Source organism: Canis aureus, chromosome 14 (assembly GCF_053574225.1).
Source record: "Canis aureus isolate CA01 chromosome 14, VMU_Caureus_v.1.0, whole genome shotgun sequence".
NCBI classification, from domain to species: Eukaryota; Metazoa; Chordata; class Mammalia; order Carnivora; family Canidae; genus Canis; species Canis aureus.
In genome coordinates, this window is record NC_135624.1 from 22,977,398 (window position 1) to 23,004,428 (window position 27,031).

The 27,031-nt window shown below is 37.7% G+C and overlaps 1 long non-coding RNA gene across 7 annotated transcripts in view; it reads left to right on the forward strand.

Annotated features, from left to right (window-relative positions):
* The window catches only part of LOC144283248 (uncharacterized), a 176,474-nt gene extending 152,630 nt beyond the window's left edge, over nt 1-23,844 (forward strand). For 6 of the 7 annotated variants that reach the window (XR_013351673.1, XR_013351678.1, XR_013351679.1 and 3 more), the window contains 3 exons: nt 16,309-16,392; nt 18,161-18,314; nt 22,092-23,844. This is a non-coding gene — a long non-coding RNA (uncharacterized LOC144283248). The remainder of the gene's footprint in view (nt 1-16,308; nt 16,393-18,160; nt 18,315-22,091) is intronic. The other variant, XR_013351677.1, reaches the window with a different exon arrangement.
* The last annotated feature ends 3,187 nt before the right edge of the window (nt 23,845-27,031 follow it).

A 27,031-nucleotide genomic window follows, 5' to 3' on the forward strand; every position in this document is an offset into this window, starting at 1 on the left:
CCTGCTAAAAGATAAAAGGGTCAACCAGGAAATTAAGGAAGAATTAAAAAGATTCATGGAAACTAATGAGAATGAAGATACAACCATTCAAAATCTTTGGGATGCAGCAAAAGCAGTCCTAAGGGGGAAATACATCGCAATACAAGCATCCATTCAAAAACTGGAAAGAACTCAAATACAAAAGCTAACCTTACACATAAAGGAGCTAGAGAAAAAACAGCAAATAGATCCTACACCCAAGAGAAGAAGGGAGTTAATAAAGATTCGAGCAGAACTCAACGAAATCGAAACCAGAAGAACTGTGGAACAGATCAACAGAACCAGGAGTTGGTTCTTTGAAAGAATTAATAAGATAGATAAACCATTAGCCAGCCTTATTAAAAAGAAGAGAGAGAAGACTCAAATTAATAAAATCATGAATGAGAAAGGAGAGATCACTACCAACACCAAGGAAATACAAACGATTTTAAAACATATTATGAACAGCTATACGCCAATAAATTAGGCAATCTAGAAGAAATGGATAGTTTCAACATCTCCAACTAATTTGCTATAGGTCTAGATCACTGCCATGTCTAAGTTTTAAGAAGACAATCTAGCAAAGCATTAGGAAATATATAAATATACTTAATATGATTATTCCTGGAAAGCCACAAACTACCAAAACTGGAACAGGAAGAAATAGAAAACCTGAACAGGCCAATAACCAGGGAGGAAATTGAAGCAGTCATCAAAAACCTCCCAAGACACAAGAGTCCAGGGCCAGATGGCTTCCCAGGGGAATTTTATCAAACGTTTAAAGAAGAAATCATACCTATTCTCCTAAAGCTGTTTGGAAAGATAGAAAGAGATGGGGTACTTCCAAATTCGTTCTATGAGGCCGGCATCACCTTAATTCCAAAACCAGAGAAAGACCCCACCAAAAAGGAGAATTACAGACCAATATCCCTGATGAACATGGATGCAAAAATTCTCAACAAGATACTGGCCAATAGGATCCAACAGTACATTAAAAAAATTATTCACCATGACCAAGTAGGATTTATCCCCGGGACACAAGGCTGGTTCAACACCCGTAAAACAATCAATGTGATTCATCATATCAGCAAGAGAAAAACCAAGAACCATATGATCCTCTCATTGGATGCAGAGAAAGCATTTGACAAAATACAGCATCCATTCCTGATCAAAACTCTTCAGAGTGTAGGGATAGAGGGAACATTCCTCGACATCTTAAAAGCCATCTATGAAAAGCCCACAGCAAATATCATTCTCAATGGGGAAGCACTGGGAGCCTTTCCCCTAAGATCAGGAACAAGACAGGGATGTCCACTCTCACCACTGCTGTTCAACATAGTACTGGAAGTCCTAGCCTCAGCAATCAGACAACAAAAAGACATTAAAGGCATTCAAATTGGCAAAGAAGAAGTCAAACTCTCTCTCTTTGCCGATGACATGATACTCTACATAGAAAACCCAAAAGTCTCCACCCCAAGATTGCTAGAACTCATACAGCAATTCGGTAGCGTGGCAGGATACAAAATCAATGCCCAGAAGTCAGTGGCATTTCTATACACTAACAATGAGACTGAAGAAAGAGAAATTAAGGAGTCAATCCCATTTACAATTGCACCCAAAAGCATAAGATACCTAGGAATAAACCTAACCAAAGATGTAAAGGATCTATACCCTCAAAACTATAGAACGCTTCTGAAAGAAATTGAGGAAGACACAAAGAGATGGAAAAATATTCCATGCTCATGGATTGGCAGAATTAATATTGTGAAAATGTCAATGTTACCCAGGGCAATATACACGTTTAATGCAATCCCTATCAAAATACCATGGACTTTCTTCAGAGAGTTAGAACAAATTATTTTAAGATTTGTGTGGAATCAGAAAAGACCCCGAATAGCCAGGGGAATTTTAAAAAAGAAAACCATATCTGGGGGCATCACAATGCCAGATTTCAGGTTGTACTACAAAGCTGTGGTCATCAAGACAGTGTGGTACTGGCACAAAAACAGACACATAGATCAATGGAACAGAATAGAGAATCCAGAAGTGGACCCTGAACTTTATGGGCAACTAATATTCGATAAAGGAGGAAAGACTATCCATTGGAAGAAAGACAGTCTCTTCAATAAATGGTGCTGGGAAAATTGGACATCCACATGCAGAAGAATGAAACTAGACCACTCTCTTTCACCATACACCAAGATAAACTCAAAATGGATGAAAGATCTAAATGTGAGACAAGATTCCATCAAAATCCTAGAGAAGAACACAGGCAACACCCTTTTTGAACTCGGCCATAGTAACTTCTTGCAAGATACATCCACGAAGGCAAAAGAAACAAAAGCAAAAATGAACTATTGGGACTTCATCAAGATAAGAAGCTTTTGCACAGCAAAGGATACAGTCAACAAAACTCAAAGACAACCTACAGAATGGGAGAAGATATTTGCAAATGACATATCAGATAAAGGGCTAGTTTCCAAGATCTATAAAGAACTTCTTAAACTCAACACCAAAGAAACAAACAATCCAATCATGAAATGGGCAAAAGACATGAACAGAAATCTCACAGAGGAAGACATAGACATGGCCAACATGCACATGAGAAAATGCTCTGCATCACTTGCCATCAGGGAAATACAAATCAAAACCACAATGAGATACCACCTCACACCAGTGAGAATGGGGAAAATTAACAAGGCAGGAAACAACAAATGTTGGAGAGGATGCGGAGAAAAGGGAACCCTCATACACTGTTGGTGGGAATGTGAACTGGTGCAGCCACTCTGGAAAACTGTGTGGAGGTTCCTCAAAGAGTTAAAAATAGATCTGCCCTACAACCCAGAAATTGCACTGCTGGGGATTTACCTCAAAGATACAGATGCAGTGAAACGCCGGGACACCTGCACCCCGATGTTTATAGCAGCAATGGCCACGATAGCCAAACTGTGGAAGGAGCCTCGGTGTCCAACGAAAGATGAATGGATAAAGAAGATGTGGTTTATGTATACAATGGAATATTACTCAGCTATTAGAAATGACAAATACCCACCATTTGCTTCAACGTGGATGGAACTGGAGGGTATTATGCTGAGTGAAGTAAGCCAGTCGGAGAAGGACAAACATTATATGTTCTCATTCATTAAGGGAATATAAATAATAGTGAAAGGGAATATAAGGGAAGGGGGAAGAAATGTGTGAGAAATATCAGAAAGGGAGACAGAACGTAAAGACTGCTAACTCTGGGAAACGAACTAGGGGTGTTGGAAGGGGAGGAGGGTGGGGGGTGGGAGTGAATGTGTGATGGGCACTGGGGGTTATTCTGTATGTTAGTAAATTGAACACCAATAAAAAAATAAAATAAAATAAAATAATAAAAGTAAAATTAAAAAAGATTTATTTATTTATTTTTCAATTGGAGAGACAGAGGTAGGGGGAGGGGGTCAGAGTGAGAGGGAGAGAGAAACTCCAGCAGCCCTGACACAGGGCTCAGCCTCATGACTCTGAGCTCACAACCCGAGCCAGAACCAAGAGTCAGTCGGACGCTCAACTGACTGCACCACACTTATCAATAATACTTTAAAATCAGGGTATTACAGCCTTATCCTTATTTCCCAGGTTTGGAAACTAAGACACATAGAGGACACAGAGATGAACAAGGCTAAAGTTCTTTCATTTCAAAAATAAGCTAATATTTTCAAAACCATGATATTAATGACTTAATAGAAAGGCAGTGTGCAGTAGTGCTGGAAAAAGCACAGGCTTGGGTTTGTGATGTTACTGGGTTCTAGTTCTTGGTTTGTCACTTTTAAAAATATGTGACTTGGGCAATTAACTTAATCTCTGTGCTTAGATCACATTAGATCTTAGATATATTTCAAATAATTAATCTCACTGTTTTGCAAATACTGGCTTATTTGTCTATGGCCCCAAATAAAATCATGAATTTGCGAGGTTGGAGGACTTAGCCTTGTTCATCCTTGTTGCCTCTGTGCTAGCCTAGAGACCCATGACCCATGATAGACATAGAACAAATAACCACTGAGTAAAAGAAGTGAGTACCGTCTGTCACTGCCTCCATCACTTTGTTACAGTAAAAGCCTGACAGTAACAGAAAATATTACTTACCTCTCGTTCCCCTAGAGAGAGATGAGTAGCTAAAAACTTGGTTGCTGAGTGCCTGACCTGCTTAGAGAAAAAAAATGGAGGAAAGAATTTTCTTTTTTCTTTTTTTTTAAGACTTTATTTATTCATGAAAGACAAATAGAGGCAGAGACACAGGCTGAGGGAGAAGCAGGCCCCCTGCAGGGACCCCTCCCCCCGCCATGTGGGGCTCGATCCTGGAACTCTGGGATCATGCCCTGAGCTGAAGGCAGATGCTCAACCACTGAGCCACCCAGGTGCCCCAGAGGAAAGGATTTTCTGAAGGACGAGACTACTTATCATTTTGTTTTGAGGGTTCCAGGAACAGAAAAGGCAGGAAATGGTGGAAGACAGAACTTTCTCATACTCTGCCCACCTTCTCGTGGGGCTAGGAGATCCTTCCTGGAACACCACCATATGAAAAACAGCTGCAGTTCAAATGTGGAAAAGCTAAGTTCAGTCTTGTGGGGAGTAGTTTTGATTAACTGCAGAAAGAAACACCCAACTTAACTACTGTTATTAAAATCTGCAGCAGGAAACAGAGTAGGTCCAAAGCTACTTCCTCAAACAGGGGGAAATATATCTACATTTAAGCAATAGTTCTCAGCCTATTACTGATTTTTAGTTATCATAATTCTTTATTTGAACTTAATGGCAAAACATAATGAATCAGAGTAGGAAGCAAAAAATAAAAATCAGTGAGTCTCAATGAATTAAGGGTCCGCTATTTTATTAAAGAATAACAAGGCATTTAAAGGAAGTAGCAGTTGCTTTGAATTATCCACTAGTTGGAACAAACTCGTAGTTGGATAATGAGATGTTAGAGTGTTACATAAGGCACATGAAGCTATTTGTAGCTTCTTTCCCAACGTAGGCTTTTTTCATAATTCACTTTAAATAGAACTCAAACACCAAAAGTCTGTCAGCAAAATTAAGGGCTTCCTGTTTTGTCTTTAAAGTAAAATGCAACTACTTTAAATAAAGTTGTTAATGTCTTCACCATCCTTGTTCACACACTGTAGCCCAAACTGCAAAGGCTGGAGGACACATGCCAACTAAAATTGCTTCCTGAAAAAATTAGGAATCGTCGGCAAAAAAAAAAAAAAAAAAAAGATTTGGGAAAGCCTACAAATAATTTTACATCTGTCCTGCATTTTTTGCTTTTCTACAATTTCAGACGTGGATGTGGTGGCTCTGTGACATCCGTGTAAGTAGCATGAGGCCCACAAATGCAGAAACAGGTGGATGTCTTGCCTCGTTGATTAGTGAACAGGCGTGAGGCTGTAAACCATTATGGGTCCATGTTTCTTGCCACACAGTGTATTTATGTACAAAATTGGTTCTCCAGCTCAGAGCTTTCCAAAGAGTGTGCCAGTCAAAAATGTGCCATAGGTATTACTGTCCTAGGCCCTTAGGAAGGAAGGCAGGATCTAGGGTGACATAGTCAGTTGTCTTAAGCAACAAGCATCCTCCTCCAGTGGATACCTGAGACGAAGATTTGTGTATGAGTAATTTAGTAAGGGAGTATGCTCAGGAGTAACCTGTAAGGTTGTGGGGGAAGCATGACAGAGAAGGGGGAGAACCTGAGCAGGTGGAAATTTCTAGTGAAGTCTCAAACTCAGCTTGATCCTGCAGGGAGCTCTGGAGCATAAGGTACACCTTGGGTTTTGCTTCACCTTGAAGGAAGCTCAGCTTTCATACTCCTGCAATAGTCATTAGCTACAGGCTGACCTAGGGCCAGGGATGGTAGGCATGAACTGCTGAGCACTATTGGCTCTCTTGGTAAGTGAGGGCAGAGTAGGTGAGTAATCCTCTGAATAAAGTTGCAGAGTGTGAGCCTTAAGTAGTGAAACCCATAGAAGTAGGTGGTTGGGAACAGAACGCTAAAGAGATCAAAAGGTTTCAAGGTAGAACAACTATATCCTACTTTATCCTCAGATTATAGTCTTGAGAAGTAGGGTCTGGCAATATCCCCTCATGTTCCAGGCAAAAAAATAAAAAGGAGCAATAGCGGTTTTCAGTATTCAATTTTGATCTCAGGTCCCATGCTGGATTTATTTAATCAGAATCTGAATTTCAACAAGATGGCCAGGTGACTTGTGTGCACAAGGAAGGTAGAGAAACCCTACTGTACATAAGCTCAAATAAGTGCTTTGCCCCCTGAACATATTCCAGCAGCAAGCTGTGAAATGGCTACTGACCACCATGAATGAGAGATCTTGGAGCTGCCAGAGAATTTCATGTCCTACTGTCTAAGGAATCTGGTGCACAGACCACAGTGTGACAGGCTGAAGTAGGATGTGAATTTAGGCGGGAGCTCCTGATGAACAAGGCTCCCTGAGGCAGCCACAAGTATTTACCTCTTCATATACTGGCTCCTACTGAGTGTGTGAAGCTGTATGCCCATTTGGTAGTATCCATTTTCATTGCACCATTGGTGCACATTTCGCAAGTTTGAGATTTATCATTGTTTAAAAATACACGAGGAAAAAGTTTGGAATCAAAGTTCATTTGAAGTATCACAAAAATTTTCAACATTGCATGTCAGTGAAACAACTATTATTATTTTGCAATGTAATTCTAACCATTACAAACTTTTGAACGATTATAAAATTGATTTAAATTTTTTTATTACCTACTTGGGTAAATGTAGATTTTTGCCAGTGATTACTATCAAGAGGTTGTGCATATAGGTAATGGATGAGGTAAAGCCATTGTGATAGGAGCCTTCTAAGATAGCCCCTATGATCCTTACCTCCCGATATGCACATCGTTAGGTTCTCCCTTTCCCTAGAGTAGATAAGAATGGATTTATTGACTCACCATTGGGAAATAGGACACAGCAATTAAGAGGAGATGTCTTTTTGAGATTAGGTTACAAAAAGACTGGTTTGCATCTTGGATCTTGGCCATCCTCTCTTGCTCTCTTCTTTGCTTGTTCTGAGGGAAGTTGGCTGCCCTGTGAGGGGGCTCACCTGGAAAATAACTGAGGAAGGCCTCTCATCAAGACCATTGAAGAACTGAGCTTCAAGCCTCTCCATCCAACAAGCTGATGGGAAGTAGATCCTCCCCACAATGTGAGCTTCTATGTGATCTTATAAGCTGATACTTCCCATGAGATTGCAGCCCTAGTTGACAGTTTGATGGCAACCTCATGAGAGACCTGAGCCAGATATGCAACTTTGCTGAACCTGGGTTTCTAACCACAGAAATTGTGAAATAATAAATATTCGTTGTTTTAAGTACTTGTTTGGAGGTAATTTGTTATATAGCAATAGATAAACAGATGCAGAGTGCCATATGAAGCATAAACCTACTATAAAAATATGTTAGTGAAGTTAACTCATTACTTATTTAATAATTTAGAGATATTTTATTTGAGTTTTAATAATTTCAGTATTTAAGATTTTCCTTATTATTTTATTATTTTTCTTATATAATTAAATACAAAGAGAATATGATGATCTTTTTTTACCAAGCTCATTTTTAAATTATCTTTAGTTTACTGAGATATGAGCTTCCAAGGATATTATAAAAGATGCACTTGATAAATATGTATGGTAATTTAGAAAGGAGACAATAATAGTAAAAATCTTAAAGACCGGTGACTTTTCATTTTGGGAGAGGAGTAAGATTTTAATAGCGTGGACTTTCAGGTCAGACAGACAGGTTCTATTCCTAACTTGACCTATTTTTAGCTCAGTGACTTTGGGAAGAAACATTACAGGTTGGCCTTATCTATAAAATGGTAATAACTGGCTCATATTCATAGGCTTGCTGTGAGGCTTATACGAAGTGCAGTAAGTAGGCTGCGTAGTATATATTGGCTGGCATGCAGAAAGTGTTTAATAAATATTAGTGGTTTGGGGCACCTAGGTGGTGCAGTCAATTAAGCATCTAACTCTTAGCTTCAGCTGAGGTTGTGATCTCAAGATCATGAGATCAAGCACTGCATGGGGCTCTGCATTCAGCATGAAATCTACTCGAGACCTCTCTCCTTCTCCTTCTGCCCCTCCTTGTTGTGCTCTCTCTCTAAAATAAATAAATAAATAAATCTTTAAAAAATTAAAAAAATAAATATTAGTGGTTTTTATTATTGAAATTTAAAAGAATCTACTTTCCAAACACTTTTTTAAAAAGATTTTATTTATTTATTCATGAGAGACACAGAGAGACAGAGAGACAGAGACATATGCAGAGGGAGAAGCAGGCTCCATGCAAGGAGCCCGGCCTGATGTGGGACTTGATCCTGGGACTCAGGGATCACCCCCTCAGCCAAAGTCAGAGGCTCAACTGCTAAGCCACCCAGGTGTCCCATTTTCCAAGCACCAAAACCTTCACTTATAGTTTCATAGCTTTAACAGTTATTCCTATGTATTCATTAAAACGTATCTTCAAGCAGTCTTTATTTGCTAAAACCTTGCTGTCCTGTTTCAAGATAGAACAGGGATTTAAAAGGGAAAAAAGCTATCTTCTTTTATGAATACACCATAATTTGAATGTCACTACTTCATTTCACCTTTATCCCTTAATCTGAATAGTTTATTGTACTGAATTTTTCCTAAGTTTTTATATCTTAACCTTATCTATGTATTGCAGGGAAATTTAAAAAAAAAAACATAGACTTATTTAGAATATTGCTAAATCTGAAAAAAATAATGCTGATGTTTTCTAAAATGCTATTATAGTTTTGGATATTCTAGATATCCAAAGGTGAGATATCTCACCTTCCTTCACTTCCTCCTTCTTTTTTTTTTCTCCCCTCCTCTACTCATGGTATGAATTATTTAAAAGCAATAATAGGGTAAAAACAGATGAATATATATCAAGAAAAAGATTAAAAAGTTGAAGCAAAATGAAGTATAGTGTTATATAGAGGAATATAGAAGAAAAGATTTTGCAGCAGAAGAGACATAGGATCAGTTATAAGGTTCACGATTGTCAGTAACATAAAAATACAGATTTAAGTTTCTGAGTTTACAATGGCATTACAAAATAAAAGAAATGATTCTTGGGAGTCATTGTAAGGGAAAATAATAAAAAACAAACACAACTAGGGAAAAGTGCCAATTTCCTATGGCTGCTTGTCATAGCATTCATTATGGGCTAAATTGTGTCCCCTCCAAAATTCATATGGTGAAGTCCTAAGCCCCAGCACCCACCTCAGAAAGTGACCTTATATGGAAACAGGGTTGTTGCAGATGTAATTAGTTAAGAAGTGATTATAGGGATCCCTGGGTGGCGCAGCGGTTTGGCGCCTGCCTTTGGCCCAGGGCGCGATCCTGGAGACCCGGGATCGAATCCCACATCGGGCTCCCGGTGCATGGAGCCTGCTTCTCCCTCTGCCTGTGTCTCTGCCTCTCTCTCTCTCTCTGTGACTGTCATGAATAAATAAATAAAATCTTTAAAAAAAAAAAAAAAGTGATTATAGGGTGGATCCCTAATCCAATATGATCAGTGTCCTTATAAAAGGGGAAAGTTGGGACACAGGCACACATATTGGGGGTGCCATTTGAATATAAAGTATCCATAAGCCAAGAAGAGAGGCCTAAGACAGACTGTTTGCTCACAGAAGAAACCAAGGCTGCTGATACCTTGATTTTAGACAATTTTTGTTGTTTACATGGCTTAGTGTGTAGTACTTTGTCATGACAGCTCTAGTAAACTAATATAGCACCTTGTAGTTATACAGTAAGACCATAACATCAAACCCGAAAGTTATAGAGGCAATCATAGAAAGCAGTCTAAAGTGAAATGTCTTGCATATGTGATTGTCATGCACTTATTTAGGCGTGGTCTTAACAAGTAGGTATGAAGGTCCGGTATGTGCCGAAGGGTATGGTGGGCATAGAGAATTCACAGGGTGGTACATTCCCCATCATCCATTCATCTCCAAGTATTTGGTCTAAGACAGACAGAGTAGTTTTGCTTTCCTTGAAGAGGATTGGATTGGGAACCAGCATAAGACCCAATGGGACTTGACGGAAGAATCTAAGGTTTCACATGTTTCCTCTCTTAAGGAGACATAGGAAGGAATCATTAATTTATACATTTTCTTACCTCAATGTGTTACCTGGGAAGAGCTGCATCTGGTTTGAGACTAAGAGAGGAGCCAGTCTGAAGGTAAAGCTAACTTATTGATGATGGTAGGTCAGAGAGATGAAAATAACCTGGGTCTTGGATGATTTGATCCATTAGATCAATCCATGCTGGAGTCTGTCCCATTATTAGCCTACTTCTTCATGGGAAAGTGAATTTCTTTCTTATTTCAGACACATCGAGTTTGGTTTTCCGTTATAATAAAAGCATGCTAATAGGCATATAGTTGAAGGTATTTGTTCTTACAGTATTTATTAGAACTCTTTATAAGCTTTCCATTTATTCTCCTTCTGACATGTGGTAGAAGTGCATTTCTTATTACTACCCCTAACTATCCCCTTGTAACTTAGCGTGGACACATGACTTGCCTTGACCAATGAGATCTGAGCAGAAGAGCTGTGAGTCAGTTTTAGGAGAAAGGAAAGAGTTTATCTTTCCCTCTGCTACAGAGATAAGAAACATGCATTAATCAATGGCTGCTCTGTTGGCCTATGTCCCAAAGAGAGAAAAATGAAGAGCAGATCCCCAGCTAACCCACTCAGGACCCATAATGAGAGTGACAAGTGTTTGTTACTTTAACCCCTAGTATATTATTGTTGTTGTCATTTCCTACAACAGAATTCAGCCCATCCTGTAAGGAACTAATATATTTCATTTATTTGTTTGGTTATTCGGTTATTATCAGTCTCTGCTATTGGATTATAAGTACTATCAGGGGAAGGACAGTAACTGTTTTGCTCCACATGCAGCAAATAGTGCCTGGCATGGCTCATGACATATAGCAGATTTTCAGTAAATTTCTGTTGATGACATGAATCTAATAGTAGACAATAGGGATAAAAATTATTATCATTTAACCTAATTTGAGCACATTACCTATTTCTGCTATTTTTACACCAACTCACATACCACCCCTGAACTTCCCCAATCTGTTAAATGGATTTCATTATACACAGAAAACTCTTAGAAACCTCTGTGGAGTCTTAGAAAATCTATGTGTATATATTTGCATAGGACGGAAGTCTTCATCGCAAGAAGGGGTGAAGCCAAGCCTGGTTACACTGCAAATACATTGACAAAGGAAGTACACTGGATTATACTTTAAAAAAATAACTAAAGCAAAGCAGCTTTTGAGATTTATGAATGAGAAGATGAAAGGAAATAAAGTGAAAGCTAAAGAGAATATTTTGAAGTAGATGATTAACAAAAGAAAATCTATTGAAAACAGAAGGCTTTATACTACACAAAGCAAAAATGGAATTCATTTAAAAAGAAAAGAAACCTTAAATGTCAAAATAAAAGATGGCCAATGCAACAGGTGTGGCGTTTGGAAGCCAGGGATCTGAGGCTGGATGGCGCTCTGATGGGTGTTCTGGGGCATGCCTAAGATCCAACGGGGCTTGAAGCATTCCTATGTTCTGGAAGACGAGTGGAGGATGGGCTAGGTTGAAATTTGCCAGATTAAACTACTTTTAGGTAGATGAGGTATTCTTTTTGCCTTGTGACCTGTTAGCAGTACTTTTAGGAGAATTAACAGTAGTGGCAATTGTATGTGGAGGTATTTTTGTAAGAAGTCAAAGTACTGAAATGTCAATGTGGAAATTAAGAGCAAATGGCACCATGGACAGAACTGAAAGCACTTGTCAAAGCAAGCTGCCAAAAGCTTATCCTCTTTTTCCAAGCTAAGCTTTGTCTTTGTGGTCTTGTGTGATGAATCAGTAAGAGTTATTGTCATCTTAGTGAATACAGCTTAGGGTGGAGGTGCCTGGAAATTTGAGGTTACTGAGATGATTGGAGAAGGATGTGTCAATTATATGTTTACTGAAAAGAAAATCTCTCCAGCAGTCTTGTGAGAGGGAAGATGGATAAACAGAGTCCTGGGGAAAATATTAGGAGATGATTCTGACAACTGTGGCTTAGAGTCCCAGAAAGAAAAGAAAAGAATGTCAGTAATTACTGTATAAGAGGGGGTATCACAACATAATTAGGAAGAAGGAAAGAAAGGGAAGGGAAATATGAGTAGATAAGTAAGTACTAGGAGGGTGAGGTCCACGGGCTGATAGATAGCATCATTCCCCTTTACAGACCATGAAAACAGGGATTATAGAAATCTCACAACTTGCCCATGATGACATAGGAAGACTCCTCTATGCTTTCTTTTAGTCTTTATCTATTTAAAATATGAATTTACTGATTAGCTTACATTGTGAATTTCTTCTTTTACTATTAATATTACGACAACTGACACAATTGTTGAGTCATTACTATATGCAAGGTGCCGTTCTAAATACCATTATGTGTTATTTTTAATGTATTATTTCATTTCATTTTTACAACTATATATATATATATATATATATATATATATATATCCCCATGATCACACAGCTGGTAAAGGGATGTTGTAAAATTCTCAATCTGATAGTGAGACTATGACACTTTGCCAACTGTATTCAGGGTTTGGCCTTGAGGCTTAGTCTAGCTGTGTAAATTTGGACAAATTATTTTGACTTTTGAAGTCTCAATTTCCTTATCTATCAGACAGGGATAGTTTTAAATGCCATGAAGTATTTTTCTGAGCATGAAATAGAAAATGTGAAATCATTTTGTAAATAATAGTGTGATATATAAATATGAGTTGTTCCCACTATTATCATGATTATTCTATGTTTGCATTAGAAAAGTAAGGATCTTTTTGATAAATTGGTACTCAACAAGGACCTCACTATCATGATCAATAATTCTGGTTTAGAATCATGGGAGATGTATCAGGGTTCCATTAGAGAAGCAGAACAATCATGACTTATTGTAGTGGCTTGACCTTACACAATCATGGAACCTGGTTCAACAGTTTATATATAAGAATGACTCTAACCTGTTTCAGGTGCTGTAGCCTGAGGTCCCCAGAGTTAGGGATCAGTGGGGCAAAGATGGGTATGAAATGTGAGAGGGTTACCTGAAACCTGAGAAGACAACCTGGAACCTATAATGAGACTGGAACCTACAGAGGTTGCTCACCAACAGGCAGCCTCCCATTTCAAAACCTAGTATGAGTTACCACAGAGCTGTACGTGAACCTAGTAGAGGATCTAGAGAAGTGCAGGAGGACACCAATAGGACACCCTAGGAGGACCCTAGGGACTAGGGAAGCTGGAGTTTTGACTGCAGCTCTGATCAATAAGGTGACCCAGCACACCTACTTAGTAAACTGCAACAGTGCTAGACCCAACATCCACCTTCCAAATGTAAACACAGATGTGTGGTATTTCAGACTTCCAAATCTCATGAACATTCCTCTATTGTCAGACCTTAATTCTGAAAATGCAGGAAAGGGAATTCTGGAAGTTGTAGTCCCAGCTTAGTTAAATTAACACAGTAGAAAGCTCCCACACTAAACTTATAGCAAAGGTGGAAAAATCAAGTTCCTACAAGGGTCAAGCCATTAAAATTAATAAATGAAGTGCTTCAAGGTTGAATTTAAAAAAGAAAGCACATATACCATCTAAAGGGCACATACCATTTTTGGGGGTGGGGAGTGCAATGATTGAGGTTTTTCTTGTTGCTTTGTGGAAATCCTATGTATCTGGGGAAAATAGACCTCTTGCAAATGCATACACCTGTTTTTCTCTCAGAATTTGTGATATTTGTTTTTTATTTTTATTTTTTCTAATTTTTATACAGAGGAGTTTTGCTTTTTTGGTCAATTTTATTATCTTTTGTGTGGTTCTTTTGTTAGAATAAGTTCTCTACTCCAAGGTTAAAAAAATAATAATTCTAAGTTCTTTTCTTCACAGGGTGAGGGAAGGTGATAATATAAGCTTCAGCTTGTATTAGATTTATTGAGTTTATTGTAGCTTATTGAGCACAGTATTGTCAGACATTTTTTAAAAGCAAAATTGGGAATACAGATTTTCATGTGAAGTATCCCTGTTGTTCAATATTGGCAACTAGTCCAAGTCCATTTCTGAAACTAAGCAAGACAGATAAACCTTTGTGCCTACTTCCAGTACATATCCCTTGTCATTCTCATAGTGTTAAGTGCTTTCTATGTGACCAGGAACTCCTAACCTGGCATTCAGAGATTAAAAAGTCTGATTTAGCAGCTCACAAATGAATGGGTAGATTTGACAAAGTTAGATTTATATAATAGTATAGAAGCACAGAAGAGCAGGCTTCTGTGGAGGTCAGGGAAAATTTCACAGATGAGTCAATATTTGAGGTCTATCTTTAGGGAAAGCAGGAAGGAAAAAGAATAAGGTAAAAAGAATAAGGTAATTTCAAGCACTGAGTACAATACAGATATTTTGAAGTGTTTTATATATTATAAGTTTGGTATTTATTTAGAAACCTTCCATGAGGTAGCAGAGAGTAAAATAGTTTAGGTGGGGCCATAAAATATAAATGTTATTTCAGATCCATTAATCAGAAATCCCTCATACTTTTCACATCACTGACTTCTTAGATGATGATTCTATAGTAGCAGCTGCCTTGCTCATTAAAAATGTAAATCTCTCCAGGAAGGAGAACATTATTAAGCTTATTTAAGTTAAGCTTCCACCCTACCCTCCATGAATTTATCAAATCTTTTCTTGAGAATAGATTTAGATAGAAGTAGGGGAAAGAGTATGAGAACCTTGTGTGCCCATCCGTAGAGGAAGACGACTAGAGTAGCAGGTATGCTTAAGTGCAAGAAAAAGAACAAATCTTAACAGATTCCATTACATTCCTGAAGTGGTCATAACCATGAAACTTTTTCTCAAAATAGTTTATGGACTAAGCTAGACTTTGCCTAGAATTCTTTTTTTCATTGTTCCTGGTTTGCTTCAACGTGGTCATTTGAATCTGTGGTCAGCATGGGTTCATGTGTCCTACCCTATTTCAAGGTCAGAGACTTTCCATGCCCTCAATATTTTTTCAGATGGGGAGATAAGCCAACTGGTAGAGTAAACATATGGGCTCAATGCTTAAGGCTGCTTTGCTTCCCATTAAGTCCATAGATGTTGCCAGATGAGCCTTTCTCCTACTAACACACCTTGACCAGAGAGAATCTTACCAAGTCCCAGAAAAATGGCTGTAACATGTTTTGTCATCAGAGGAATACAGAAATTGGAAAATTTGATCAAAAACATTTGTGTGTCCTGGTCTTGTTAAAAGAGTTATCACATGTGTTTTAGGAGACTGACATAAGGCATACGGTCTATGGACGAAAAAACCCCTGGATTTTCTATTTTGACACTTTCCCCCCCAAGAATCAGATTTTTATTTTTTTTAAATATTTTATTTATTTATTTATTTATTTATTTATTTATTTATTTATTTATTTAAAACAAAGAGAGAGAGAACAAGCAGGGGGAGCTACAGAGGGAGAGGGAGAGAGTCTGCTAAGCAGGAAGCCCAATGTGGGACTTGATTCCAGGACCCTGAGATCATGACCTGAGCCAAAGGCAGATGCTTAACCAATTGAGCCACCCAGGTGGCCCAAGATATTACCTGGCAATCAAGGTCTTACTCATGATTACCTTTGTCTAAGTGCTTATGTGGGTTCTTGAAAGTGAAACTGTAGGAAAATCTTGCTATTCTTAATATCTCTTCTAATGCCTTACTAACTAGCTGAATCCTAGAGTCAGAGTGATCTTCGATTGAGCCTTCCTTCTGCCAAACCTCATTTATAGGATCTTGGGTAATATATTTCACAATCTCACTTTCTTCATCTGTGAAATTGGAATATTGATTGTTTCTCTTGAATGACATTGTGTGGAGGAAGATCAGATAAGGATGTAAAATACCAAATAGAATTTCTGGTGCATAGTAGTCCTCCCACATGTGTTCTGTGTTATGGTTAACACAAAGGGCCCTCACATGACCTTATTTGATTATTTTCATTCTACAGGGTAGGCAGAGGAGTTGTCATTGCCATTTTTAATTTTTTAAAGGAAGAAAAAGAAATAGAGAAATGTTAAAGGGTTTGTTAAATATTGCATTCCCCCCCCCACCAAAAAAATGGCAGAACTGAGGCTCAGACTTCTCTCTTTGCTCATCTTACTATAGCACTGTACCAACTTGACCATGGACACCAAGGCTTCAATCTTGAGGTGAATTTCAAAACATTTATCAAGAGAGAAGAGGTTTGGGGTATGTTTTTTTTACTATTACACAGAAGTATTTCACAGTTTTCACTACTGCCACATGGTTGTTAAAATATGGGGGACATCTAAATGTCAGTTATATTTATACCATTTCATGTGATGAAGAACTTCAGGAATTCTAGATTAGTTGCATTGTCAAAATCTCTGGGTCTCTGCCTCTGTCTAGCAAAGGGCTAATTCAGAGAACTTCTGAATAGTTCAGTATGTTTGAGAGGTAAGGGAAGATGCCTGTCAGGAATTGAAGAACCAAACAAGGGCAAATTATGAACAAGTTGTGTCCTTGAGTTCCAATGCTAGGTTCTTTGCCATGATGGGAAACTGTATTTAAACTGTGTGTGGATGAAGAATAAGAAGTTTAGATCTTTATTTTAAGAAGATCACCCCGGTTGCGTGTGGTAGATGGACTAGATGGAGGCAAAGAGAAAGAGGGGATGCTTGTGAAATTTCCAGATGACATAAAGCTGGGTGGAGTAGTTATAATAACAGATGACAGAAGCAAAATTCATAGTGATTTCATCAGACTTGAAGATTGGATCTAACCAATGGGATGAAATTCAACAGGAAAAAATGATAAAGTTTACCATTTGTGTGTGTGTGTGTGTGTGCGTGTGTGTGTGTGTGTGTGTTTGAGTTAATTGAGAAAGTGCAAGAGGGAGGGGAGCAGTTTTGACACAGTTTGTACAAAATTCCCTAAAACTTGTGGTGGTGGATGTGGTCATGATTTGGTTGACCACAAGTTGAATTTGTGCCAACAGTGTACTAAAGAGCTGAACCTTTTGCTTTATGGATAGAAACAAAATATCTGGCCCCTGGGAAGTAACTCTATCTTTTGTCAGACAACTTGTTTCATCTGTGCCCTCCCCCGCCCCGACCCACTTCACCATTTTATCAAAAAGCAGGTCTATTAGTCTCTGATGGTTTAAGGACCAGCACATGTTTACCCTTGGACTGGGTGCCGGGATGAATGGAAGTTTTCCCTGTAAAGACTTTATGTATTGAACCTCTATACTGGCTTTTCAGAATGCATTTTAATTATTTTCTTGCCATTGTCTGCCACTACAGAGGAGAGAATAGAGAACCTCTTAAAGAAATATTTTCCATTCCTTTTTGTGCTCCAAGTCCATAGTATAGTGCCTAATGCAGTCCAGGCACTTAATACCAATGAGAGAGTGAATGAATGGGTGAATGAATGAAATGAACTAATGAGAAAAGTTAAACAGAGCTTTAATGTAAAAGAGCCGACTGAGCACATGTAGGTATGCACATGTAAGAGTGCAGAGAGCAGTTTTAATGTGTCTTAAAAAGAAAATGTACAACCCTGTTATTGTCCTGTCTGAGAAGTAAATGGTCCATTATCAACACTTCAGTTCTTTCTGCAACCCCAGATCATATGTGCACAGCCAGCGTTTCCCTGTTGAACTCCCTTGCAGCCTTAGCTCCAGAGCCTCCCTTCCCTGTTCTCTGAAAGGGATTTGTGTCCCTCCCTGGAGATTGTTCCCGAAAGAAGCCACCAAACAGTGCCTCTGGAGTCCATTCTTCAGGTGTAATCGCTGCTGGGCCTCAGCTGTCAGAGGCCCAGGATGGATAGGTGTGCAGTCTCTGTTTAGGTTAGAAAGTGTGAGTACCCAGTCTGACAGCCAGCATAGGGGACTATAAACTGAGAACACATGATGAAAGCCCTGGTTAAGATACTAACCCTGGGCTCCATCCTGAGAGTCAGCGGTGCTAGCTTCTGAAAGCCCTTTTCTGCATAGTTTTCTTTTGCAGAACCAAAGAAGCATGGAATTATCTTCTCTCCAGGGATAGGCAGCCATTTCTAGATTCCACCATCCTGCCTGAAGAATGCTTCGTCACCTGTCAGTTTAATTGTCCTATGTTCACTTGATAACACAAAATGAAAGACTAAAGGTAAATACATTTTATGTGACATTTTAAAAGCCATGCAAGCAAAACTATACCATAGCTGCACAAGGATTATGTTCCCAATGGACATGTAGTGAATTCCTGTTGGTACCAAGGAATGGGATAAAATTCTTTAATGTTTAAAATGGTATTTACCCTTTGTTTTATCGAGTGATTTGACAGTAAGAGTGTCCTTTGCCTTTTTTGCATAAAGGAATAAGAGGCAGCTCTTAGTTCTTATAATAAGTCAAGCCTACAGCCACAATTATTCCAGGAAGAAGGGCTTACTTTATCCTCTGAGAGGGGCTAAAAACGTCTAGAACTACACTCTGGTAGGAAATAGCCACACTATGTATTCAATACCCTTTGAAACTGGAAAAGTCAACTAGAGAATTTGTTTTTTATTTTTATTTTTCCACTTGGCTTCAGCTTCATTATTTTTTACAGCCTGTTTTTGCTTATCAGAAGAGTAAAGACAACTAATCTCAGTTACCATTGTCACTGTTAGTAATTGTAGTAGTATTGGTAGCAGTAGTAATAACTCCTTTTATTGGATAGTTCTTCTGTGCTATGGACCTTATATAATAATAATCTCACTTGATCTCATAAAAATCTTACACTTAGAATCTGACTTCTTCAGGGTCAGAATTACATCACCATAGCAGCTCGGTGTGAATCAATAAATCTTTCCTATCAGTATGTCTAATAGTAACATAGCAACAGGAATTCCAAGTAATGGGTTATGCTCACATTTAAGTACTGGTGGCATACTGATTTTGAGTCATCTGTATTTTCTTTAATTTTTATTATTTTTTTACAAGATTTATTCATTTATTTGAGAGAGAGAGAGAGAGCAATAATGGGGAGGGAAGAGGAGGAGAGGGAAAGAAAGTCTGAAGCAGACTCCACTGTGCCTCTGAGCATGGAGCAGGACATGAGGTTTGATCTCATGACTGTGAGATTATGACCTGAGCCCAAACCAAGAGCCAGATGCCCAACTGACTATGCCACCAAGGCACCCAAGGCGCCCTTGTATTTTCTTTAAAGGGACTCTGTCAGACAACTCTCTGCTAGTACTCAGCCCCAGGGTAACTTTTCTTTACTTTCTTTTGTATTGCTGAGGCTGGAAGCCTGAAAACTACATTTTCTAGATTCCTTTGGCAGTTGGGCAGCAATAGGCCCAGTTTGCCTGGGACCAGAGATTTCTAAGGTTGTGAGATTTTCTCTGTTAAAACCTGAAAAGTCTGGGGCAGCCCAGATGGCTCAGTGGTTTAGTGCCGCCTTCAGCCCAGGGTGTAATCCTGGAGACCCAGGATCAAGTATCATGTCAAGATCCCTGCATGGAGCCTGCTTCTCCCTCTGCCTGTGTCTCTGCCTCTCTCTCTCTCTCTCTCTCTCACGCTGTCTCTTATGAATGAATAAATACAATCTTTAAAAATAAAAACAAAAACAAAACCCTGAAAAGTCTTTGGCAAATGGCAATGAGTTGGTCACTTTACTGGACACTATATTTCTGTTAGGTTAGTGGTAAGCACTCACAAAGGTTTAGAAGACTTTAAAAAAGTAGATGCCATTTCTAGTACTGTTACCAACATTGATGTGTGTAGACTCATGGTCTCCCGATTAGCATCAAGAGTGTGAGTGTTGTTGAGAATGCCATCTCTTGCAATCTGTAGTGAAAGCAGAGGCTCCCTGTATTCACAGACACCTGGGTACCATTAATTTTCCTCTTTTATTTCTTATCCATCCTAATATTTTGCACATAAATTCCTGTATTAAATTATTCTTTCCCTGAAATACCTATAACAGTTTATATTTCCTTGATTGAACCTACACTGATAGACAGTCCTAGTGAAAGATTGCTCCTGGATAAAGGGAGAGACAAAAGTTAATAGGGAAATAGAGTGCTAATCAGAGAAACTGTAGCCCAAGTAAATAGGCTTTTCCAAGATGACAGAAAGTCAGGGAGTCAGAATGATGAAACTTGGAGAATACATGAAGAACTAGGTTACCAGAACTGGAGCAGCAATATATTCTAAGACTTTCTAGGTATCTATGAAATAAGCTTTGGATATCCTTCCAACATTGACCCAGGTATTAGAATCATCAGGGCCCATTAACAATTAGGACTGCGAGGAGAAAAGGAGGATGAGATTGATTCCATATCTCAGCTTCTTCCTCAGATTAGATATCAATCCCTCTGATGAGGTAGGTGGCCTTCAGAATTGCTTCCTGGAAAGAGCAATAGCATAGTACTATATCATAGACAATGATATTTTGACTACGTGACTGTCTCCCTGGTGGTTGTCAACTCCCTAAGAATGTGATATTACATCTTCATGCCTAATATATAGTATGATATTTGATGGTTTCCCATTTTATTCAGGGTGAAATTCCGAACTCTTTACCAAATGCCCCCGTGGTATGAATTCTGGCCGCTGCTCTAAACTCATCTGCTATTTTTTCTTCTAATTATTTTGCTTCAGCCATACTTGTCTCCTTGGTATTCTTTAGCCATGCCAAGTTTGCTTCTATTTCATGCTTTTTTGCACTTGTTGTTGTTGCTTTTAATCTGCTTGAAATGCTTTTAAATTAGACGTCTATATTGTTTGCTACTTACTTCCTTCTGATCTCTGTACAAATGATAACTTGGTAGTAAGGTCTTCCCTGACCACCCAACAGAAAAACAAACACTAACTAACTAGCTAACTGACAAACTAAATCAACAACAAAACTTGCCGTCTAGCACTTCATATTCCCTTTGAGCTGTTTCTTTTTTCTCCATAGCATTTTTCAGCAACAGAAAGAATGTATATTTACCTGTTAGTTACTATTGTTTTTTCTTTTTTTAATAGCATATATTCTGTCTCTTAAAGACAGCTAAGAAATCATTCTATAGGTATGAATTGAAGTTATAATTAAAGTGGGTGCTATGGTAAGTGTTGACACAGATTTTTTTAGGAAAATAATTTCACCATGATGTGCAAGAAAGATTTCAGTAGGAAAACTAGTGGAATGGGAAGTAAATTTGGGGGCAGGCTATTGCTACCGAGTAGAGAGATAATGTACAGAAAAGTACCTTGTACATCTTTGAAGGTAGTCATTCTAGAAGACTAGCTGGGGACCTCATTATTCTTTGGGTCCTCAGCCCTGATAAATTGTAAATCGTCTTGGAACTCCTGAGAACGGCATCGTCAGAAAGATGAATTTGTGTATAATGAGAGTCACTGAGAGTAACATCACTCACTTGTATGTATGGATTTATATTTTTCCGTGTGTTTATGTGTGTGGGTATGTATGTATCTAAATCTAGATTTTGGAAAGATGGAGGAAGGTTAAGGGAAGGTGAGTGTTGAGAGCATAGGTATATTAATTTGCACCTATATACACTATTCTAACAAAAATATGCCAACATATTATTGCTTGGATGTCAGCAGGTATATTGGTCAGGTAAGCATCACTGCACCATGAAATTATCCAGGGGCCCAGATTTCTTCATTCATTCTGTTATATTCCCTATGATATTGTCCTTACCTGCATGGTTGAAACTGACTCACCATCATTTGTATGGACTAGTACACATGAAATAGGAAGTAGAGGAAATAAGAAGACAGTGGTTTCCTTTTCAGGAAGTGATACACAAGTTGCCTTTCTCACTTGTGTTCATTTTCCTTTGATAAACACTTAGTCATATAGCCACATGAATCTGCAAAACAGACTGGGAAAGAGGCTCTCTGGCTGGGAGACATGCACCTTTAATAATTTCATTCTCTGCCATTGTAGGGAAGGTGGTCATGGCTCTTGATTCTTCAAGAGAGGCCTTTCTGAACACCATGCTCTAATCCTGTCCAAGAGAGCCAAGGCCTATGGATTTAGAAGAGGACAGCTGCGGGCAGACACTGTGCTAGTGTTGGGAACAGGTCAACAGATAAAGAAACAAGCCAGCACTGTGTTTCAAGACCCAGCTTTCTCAAGTTAGCTGCTTTCTGCAACTGCTTTTTGCAATTTCATCTTTGCTCTTTCTATGTTCGGAGACATTGCTTGCTAAAGTTCAAGGTCTATTCAATCAAAGAGCTTGAGGGGCTGGGTATAGGGTTGAGATGAAGAGTACTAAGTGGACCTTCCCCAGATAGATGAGAAAATTATGACTCCCTTTTACATAAGAAATATTCATATATGAAAAAGCAGTAGCCCAAACCAATGGGGAAAAGAAAGGTTATGTAATATTTTGATTAAGTAAGAAATTACAAACCACCAATCTGAGGGGAAAAAATGGGCCAAACCTTATTTTATTCTCTGTTATTTATTTACTTCTCCTTCACTTGCAACTCTTCTAAACTGGGTGATATATTATAATAAATAATCATATTAAGTATATTTATATAATTATATTCAATATATTATAACTATAAAGAATGCATTAGTTAATTTACTAGTACATGTATGTATATACAACATGTAAGTAATATGTATGTTTTTAAATCCCAAACCTACTAAATATAGAACTCTAGGGGTTTGTTCTCCTCTTTTTTGTTTAGGAAAATAAAATTCCACAGGTGATTCTGTGTATTTGTGGAATATGCCACAGAACAAACCCTAAGAAAGCTCCAAATGGATTAGAGTTAGCTATAAAGCAAAACAAAATCATGGAAAACAAATTTAAGTAGTTATTGGATATCTGGTGGAGCAACATTTTGAGTTATGAAGTAAAATAAAAACAAAAATCAACTGATCCAGTCATACAATTTTTAAACTTCCAAAGAATGAAAAATAGTACCATGTAAAATTTTTATAAAATTATAAAGGTTTGGTTCTACATTACACAAAATATTCATACAAATTGATTAGAAAAAAAAAAAACAGGTCCTCATGGTTAAATTTTTTAAAATTATGAGAAAAAAGTATATGCAATTTAAGAATTACATTGAAAATATGACTTATTGATTTTTTAAAATATAGATCATATACTCACACATTATCTGAAATGCATATGTTGATGCAAAAAGTATGACATGCAATTTGGCAATTTATATCATGAATCCTGTCCTTTCATCTAGTATTGAAAAGAAATGTGAAGAATGATGGTCTTTTTTAGTAACAAAAATTGAAAACAATGCAATTATCCAATAATTAAAAAAGTAATTCAATACAAACGGGTATATTAACCTCATGAATATTGCACAACCATTAAAAATAAAAATTATATATACCATATAACTGTATATGGCAATGTTTAATATAATTTTATGTTACAAATCATTTTATAGAAAAATATTTAGTTGAAAAGTAGAAAATAGATTTATATGTGTGAACTGATGAAAAACAGTTATTATATGGACTACAGTGGTGGGAAGACTTGAAAAAGAAAAGAAAAAAACTACTGAGATGTTTAGATTGAGACAGATGCTCCTCCTTAAAACAGTTTCTTTAACAAATAAATGGTTGCGGAAGGAAAGATGGGTGGGGGGTTGGGGTAACTGGGTGACAGGTATTAAGGAAGGCAGGTGATATGATGAGCACTGGATGTTGTACTACATGTTGGCAAATTGAATTTCAATTAAAAAAATAGTTCCTTTATATTTGTTGCGATTCTGTGACAAAGCTAGAAAAATAGTATGAAAATAACTAGTGATATTTGTTCAGCGGTGAACACTGGGATCTCTAATCCAATCTATTTAAAAAAAAAAACCTCAAGAAAAATAAAAAGGTCTATTTAGAAGCATAATGAAGTTCTATCCCAAGAGAGGGAGAGGGAACAAGACTCACAAGAGTTTGGGTAAGAATGTGATGAATGTGTATGAAGAATGACAGGAAAATACAGATGACATTCACCAGAGAGAGGGCTTCTTAGACACCAAGGCTTAGTGTAATGATGGTTGCAGTCTGTGTCGTGGTTTGATGGGACTTTACACCTTTCATCATACAAACCAGAATCTAGAGGTATAGTTGTTGTACAAGTTCATCATTATCGGTAGGACTGAACTAAATGTCTCTACTTTGAAATTCGGATTAGAAATCATATGATACATCTGCCAGCAATTACTATGGGTGTACTGAAGTGCACACAACCCGTTGGTCCTCACTAACATCGGTCTCAAATATTAATGCTGGAAAGAGGCACTCTAAAACTTTCAAGTGATCTATAATCTCCCAGACAACTTGGATAATTGGCTCTTTTTTTTTTTTTTTTTTTTTTTTTTTTTTTTTTTTGCTAAATGCGTTATTTCATTTTTGGCCACTGACTAAAAGGCAGGATATTATTGGTGAGTTTGTAGCTTTTCCATTTTACATAAAGCAACATGTCTACAGTGATTTCATTTTTTGTTTTGATCTTTGACACTGAGCTGCAAAATGTCGTGTTTATTTACTTGGGTAAAGCAACCAGGTTGGAGAAAAGAAGTGTGGTTGTTTAATGCTTCAGTGGTTTGATTTCCTCTGCTGTGCAGTAGAAGAGGCAAGAGGAATCTCCCACATGACTGGGGAAGAAAATGCCCTTCATTAACATGATAGCCAAAATGTCCTTGTTCATAACCAAACATACTGTTTTACCCAGAAGAAGAAAATATTAAAAATAGGAAAACATTAAATTTGAAATCAGTTGCTCTAAACAATGTCTCAGGTATTAATTTCCCAAAGAACTGTCTTTATAGTCCATAAACTGGATATTATATAACATGTATCTCAGCCAACGAAGCTATCAAAACTATGCTAGTTGGATGTCACAGACAGATTCATAATTTAGTTGTTCTTACAAACCTCTTTGCCTTGGCTTATTGTGCTCCAGCTGGCACATCACAAAATGTGTAACCCAAGCCTGCTTAGCATCATCATTTGGCTAACCTACTAAAAGCATCATGGAGAAAATAATACTACCTTAAGTGGGAGAGCCACAAATTTCAGTTTAACAATAAAGCTTGTGTTTTTCCTTTAGATGAGAGGAAGCATTTTATTATGGAAATAGCAAAGGTTTTGGAGGCAGACCTTTATAAACTCCAATTTCCTGTGAAATTTATGAAATAATACTTACCTCATAACATTGCTTTAAGAAGAAAATGAAATGAAATGAAACGCTTATTTAGAATTCCAATAGGAATTTGTCAGCTCTTAAAATTAACAACATAAGAAACAACAGGTGTTGGTGAGGATGCAGAGAAAGGGGCAACCTCTTGCACTGTTGGTGGGAATGCAAACTGGTGCAGCCACTCTGGAGAACAGTTTGGAGGTTCCTTAAAAAGTTAAGAAGAGAACTACCCTATGATCCAGCAATTGGTATTTATCCAAAGGATACAAACATACAGATTTGAAGGGTTATGTTCACCATTATAGCAGCATTATCGGGAATAGCCGAACTATGGAGAGAGCCCAAATGTCCATTGGCTGATGAATGGGCAAAGAAAATATTATATATATATATATATATATATATATATATATATATATATATATATATTATAATATATAAAATGGAATATTACTCAACCATCAAAAAATGAAATTTTGCCATTTACAGTGACATGGATGGAACTAGAAGATATTATGCTCAGTGAAATAAGTTAGAGAAAAACAAATACCATATGACTTCACTTATATGTGGAATTTAAGAAAACAGATGAACATATGGGATGGGGGAAAAGAAAAATAAGAGAGGGGGAAATAAGCCATATGGGACTCTTAATGACAGAGAACAAACTGAGGGTTGATGGAGGAAGGTTGATGGGGGAGGGATGGGACAGATGGGTGATGGGTATTAAGGAGGGCACTTGTTGTAATGAGCACTGAGTATTGTATGTAAGTGATGAATCACTGAATTCTACTCCAGAAACCAATATTGCACTGCATGTTAAATAACTAAAATTGAAATAAATAAAAAAGAGAATTTGTCAGCCCTGTGACTTCAGATAAATTAACTAACTACTCTGTGCCTCAGTTTTCTCATCTATAAAGTGGGTATCATACCACTTTCTTCAGAGGGTTGAGTTAGGATTAAATGACTTAAAAAATGGCAACCTGTTAGAACAGTACCTGCTAGTAGGAAGTGCTCAATAAATGTAGTTGTTTCTCTAGTTATTATTTATTGTCTGTATGCTAATTAAATATCCCACATAAAGAAAACAACATGAACTCAGAAGGACTTAAGGTATTATGCACATTTTTTTGTTTGGAGGTGGAGGATAAATAGGAGAATGAAGCTGAGGTGAGAACTTCACAATAGTGCAGGACTAATAAAGAGTGCCCACAAGAATGATAATGAGAAGTACTAATAAAGAAAGCAATTTAGGTTTCAAACATGAAGGCTCTTGAAGACTATGTTGAGTACTTGTGCTTTTTGATTAGAGAAGATGGAAAGCCATCACAGGCTGAACTCAACAGGTCATATCAGTATTAGGTGAATAATTAAGGGAGGATGATGAGAAGCAGAACAATATTTAGGAAGTTCTTGTGGAGGGTAGGGTACCATGAAACAGATACCAGTCATGGAAAAGAGGGAAAACCTACATATCACACGCAGGTGTAAAATCAGTTGGATTTGTTGGCTAACTGGTTATGGAGGTTATAAGAAAAGAAATAGATGAAGCTGTTCAGAGGTTGCTAATTTGTGAAAATGGTGAGATGATGGGCCCCAGATGGTAGTGTGAGCACGTGATAGGTTCTGCTGAGTTTATCTTTATGGATCATCTGAGGGTTTAATCATTGGTGTGAAACGCTGCCTAGAAATATTGCTT